This window comes from Misgurnus anguillicaudatus, chromosome 8 (assembly GCF_027580225.2).
Source record: "Misgurnus anguillicaudatus chromosome 8, ASM2758022v2, whole genome shotgun sequence".
In the NCBI taxonomy this organism is placed as follows: Eukaryota; Metazoa; Chordata; class Actinopteri; order Cypriniformes; family Cobitidae; genus Misgurnus; species Misgurnus anguillicaudatus.
Window position 1 is genome coordinate 35,101,122 of NC_073344.2, and position 5,009 is coordinate 35,106,130.

The following is a 5,009-nucleotide window of genomic DNA, read 5'->3' on the forward strand; positions in this document are numbered from 1 at the left end:
CACATAAATGTTAGTAGAAATGTATTGCTGAAACATATTGCAAAGGCCGTGAACTACTGAATTGTGGAGTTAAACAGTTTTTCTCCATTTCTGTGTTCAGGATTATTTGGACTGGGCTAAAACATTGACTCGATGATGCACTGGAGCCAGAGAGTATGGCTCCGCCTTTAAAGGAGTCGCACACTGAGCGAAAAGCACCGCAATTTAAGAGCAAGCTTAAGGGCTCATTATAGTTGTGCGTAGGTCCTTCGACATAGCCTTGATGACGTAGGCTGTGTTTTGTTTTGTTTTATTCATACTTCTGCGTCGTCATCCGCGTCGATGTGCAATTACACATGCAGACCGCTATAAGGCAGTATCCATGCGTGTAACCACAGTATCAGTGCAACAGCCAAAGAAGAAGCAGCTTGGCCAGTAAACCCACAAATGATGAAGAAGCTTGTTGTGTATGATTTGAGAAGACCAGCAGTGGTTGAAGTGAATAGACAGTGACTTTTGTTGAAGTTTGAGTTAAATCACTCCTCAACTTAGCCCATCTTTGTTCTTACTGTCGCAAGTGGAAATGTCTATGAATAAATGCGACGCAGATGTTTTTTACCTGACATGTTGGGTCCTAGTCAGACACCGCTGGTGTGTGTACATTCATAGAAAATAATGTATTCGATTCGTATGTTCACACCACCGTCTGCGAGAGCGTCATAAAAATAAAATGCTCTGGCTGCCCTGCCAACAATGCTATAGAAAAAGATTAGTGGACGCTGATTGAATGCTTGGCCTTGTAAACTTTATATAAAGAGTCCGGAAAGCAAACAAGCATTTTGATATTGTGCAGACTGACCACAAGTAGTGCATACAAAGTATACATACAAAATAAAAAGTCAACGCAAAGACGCGAATAGGTGCAAAGTTATTATCTCGCAAGTAATCTAGGGCGAGGAACGCAATGCTTCACATTTGGTGTGAACGTAGCATTAGATACATGCCGCAGTGCTTCTTGCGACCCCCTAAATGGGGTGTACACACCAAACGCAAATTCAATGTTTTGCACTAGTGTATTACATACAAAGTCAATGCAATGACATGAATAGACGCGAACTCACGCGGGGCAATGCGAATGATGCAAATCGGGTGGCGCAATTGGTGCAAAATCACATGCTATTCACCTCAAACGTGTCTTTGCGCAAGTTGAAAATATTGAACTCATGACACAAAGTTAAATGCCGCAAGTAATCTAGGGCGAGGAACGCGATGCTTCATGTTTGGTGTGTACACAATTGGGAGCATCCCACGAGTGGGTGTGGTTTCAGCACAGACAGCCGACACGCCCCTTCCTGTTGAGATTTTGATAACTTATTTTATTTATTTGATCATTCAAATTTGGCTGGAATGTTAATGTAACATTTTTCTGTGGTGTCACAAGCTAAGAACACCCCTTTAATATCAGACTTTACACGGACTTTAATGTGAATCTGTGTCACCAGCCAGACTCCATTACTGACAACCTGAACTGTTTTAGTCTTACCAAAAGATTTTGTAAATAGCTTTCTTTTTCACATTGACAAAAATGATATTGTATTATTACATAACTAATTCTACTGCATTTACCGGACTTCACATTGAGTTACTATGAGAGATGGGACAGAGGGAAATATTCTGCGAAGACATTTTGTCTATAGATGTTATTGGCTTTTTTGTAAGCCGGCATTTTCTACACAGCACATCCACTGAGGGAAGAGAGCTGAAGCCTCTGTGTGTAACATGGTGCTTGGATGGGACTGTTCAGGTTTAGCTCCCTTACATTTTGTAAAATGTTCAATATGAAATGATTCTTGCAGATCAAATGAACTGTTAATTAAATATTTAATTAAAAGAAATTACTTGAAATTATGATTGAATATTGCCCCCTGGTGGTGCTTGATATGTAAATGAATTTTATAACAAATACGAATGTTTTATAAATGGCAGGTTGGATAGACGTGTTGCACATATACTTTGGCGACTTTGTTAAAGAGATAGTTAACTCAAAGTTGTTCGAACCCTGTATAAATTTCTTTGTTCTGCTGAACACAAAAAGAAGATATTTTGAGCCGTGTTTGTAAGCAAACCATGTGCTACACATATTTGTGGCTCAGCAAAACAAAGAAATTTAATTTTTGGGTGAACTATCCCTTTAAAGACTATAATATACGCTATACAAAGTGATGAATTTATTTATTTCAAGTTTAGTCCATATTCACCATTGCCTTCAGCTTTTCAGACTGATGTTTTTCAGAATGATGTTTAAAATATTTTTAGATGCCGTAGCACATCGCACTGCAGGGACACTGATGTGATATCTCAACCGAACAGTTGTCTCTTCTCCCTCTGGGTGTCGAATCGACAGGAAACAAACAGGAAGTGAATGAGACAACAATATGACAAATACAAACTATTGCACAAAAAACTTTATTCGTGTTCCCCATCATCTCGAGTAACACAAACCCTATGTATGCACGGTATTTACACCATAGATAAGATTACGGATACATCGTCTAGGAAGCACAATACAGCTGATTAAGCTGCAAGCGTTCTTGATAAATCTCATTCGCTGTCTTCCTATTTGGCTTGTGGTGCGGCAGTGACAAGTCTTTTCTTGCTAATTTTATCTGTTTATCTTTCACGCCATTGAGCGTGGCAGATGATGGGCAGAAAAGGAGATGATGAAGAGTGGGTGGGATGGTGGGGTGATGCTAAAAACAAGCCACACCCTTTTAGATCTCTGCCTCTGCGTTTGCCTCTCTGTCTCATACCATATAAGGGAGAATCAATCCACCTGAGGCAGGTACACATACTTATGTTTGGTAATGTTATTCTGTTTTGCCGTAGGTGTCTGTTTTGTCACAATTGTCTCTTATTTCAACGACAGTACAATGACCTTGTCTGTTATTTTTGTCACTAGCTCTAAAAATAAAATAAAACAATACTTTATAAGTATAGCACAGTTTTGGAAGATTTGGTATGTAGGCTACCTTTATTGTGCTTATTTGGTGCTCCACTGAAAACACAAACACGTTTATTGAACAACCTGAGTGTTTCATGATATCTCGTGGGTGACTCATGCACATTCCAGATCGACCTTTATCATATCACTATCATGTTACTCTCTCTCTCCACCTCCACAGCACGACTTTTAAACTATTGAGTAAAATTACTGCAGGGTTGCAGGTACAGACAAAGCTTTGCATTCCTTTACCCACAAACACCCACCAGCAGCAGTTTTTCTGCACTCATGTGACCCTCATGCATTAAACATGTTGTTTTCTATAATGTTTGACCTATAAGCATCATAAATATATGGCCTTCCTGCCATAATTGTGCTGTACCCAAATTAAATACATTACCTACATTAGTTTAAAAGTGTAAAGTGCTTCTTATTTTATTCTCTCTCTCTCTCTCTCTCTCTCTCTCTCTCTCTCTCTCTCTCTCTCTCTCTCTCTCTCTCCCTCCCCCTTCATAATAAGATTAATAATTTATGTGATTAGTTTATAGTTTAAAGTCAATGTTTTTAAAAACCGATGTAAATTATATTACAGCTAGTCAAAAAAAAACTGAGACCCTTACGAAAATTAACTGTGTTTTTTATGGAGTGAAGTAACCATGGTATTACTAGAAACGCGCATTACATAATAATATTACTTTTCTGAAGTAACGAGTAAAGTAACGCATTACTTTATAAATGTACACATTAATATTTGAGTTTTTTTTATAATGTGAGTTAATTTTCAGTTTAATTAATTCGATGTAAAAAAAGCAATGTACTGCATTAAACTGAACGTATTAACGTAGAATTGCACACTCTATGCATGAACAGTTTCAGTCAGAAATGGAGATGGCAGACCAGAGCTTGACACAATATGCAATTTCTGAATGCAGAACTTCTCAGTCATAAAAACGTAACTTAAAAAGTAACTTAAAAGTAACGCAATTAGTTACTTTTTTGGGGAGTAACTTAATATTGTAATGCATTACTTTTAGAAGTAACTTTCCCCAACACTGCTAACCATAGTTTAACTAACCATGGTTGTCAAAAATGTTTATTTTGTGGTTATTGTGGTTTTACTACAATAACCATGGTTTTGTGGCATAAGCTGGTAGCTGGTTTAAGGTGGCAGTAGCTGGATTAAGCCAGCCTGACCAGCTAAATCCAGCTAGACCATCTTAAAAAGTGACCAAAACACCTAGACCAGCTTGCTACACCAGTAAAACCAAGCTGGGAGACCAGCTAGCTTATGCTGGTCTTAGCTGGATTTTTCAGCAGGGAGGGGAGTGAAAATGTTTTGTATTCTGTTATGATTTATTTCGCAATGTTTAACTACAAATGATCATCATAGCAATTTAAATAAAGAAAGGTTGAATTTGAAGATATAACATAATTTCCTAAATATATTCCCTGCTGAAAAAAATAAAACCATTACAGAAAATTCTAATGGTTTCCATTAAAATACCAATAGGAACCTTTAGCTTTTACCATTAAAACCTACACTGTAGTGTGTTTTGGGCCATATTCCATTAGAACTAATAAAATTCCCAATAAAACCATTAGAATTTTCTGTAATGGTTTTATTGTTTTTTCAGCAGGGCTCTGAGTAAAGCTGGCAAAGACAAAACTAAATCCATGTCATCCCAGAATGTTCCTTGAAGCATCTTGCATGCTTTTATGGAAACGTACCCAGTGTCAAAAATTAACAAGCATCGAATACATTTTGCAATACTCTTTAAATGTGTCAAAATAATAATGTGTATAAATAAATGTGTATGTATATTTTTTGCTTATTTCAAGGTGTTTGTATCAATGAAAAAATTTTGATTTGAGCGAGACGCTGCGCAGACCTATCAGCGTATAATATCGAAGTACCGCGAGAGCTGTGATGTCATATGCCGATCGGTCTGCGCAGCGCCGCAAGAATACACCTATTAAATTGATAGCAGTGGGAGGGGCGATGGCGACGATTTGTGTCGTTTGGCCACGC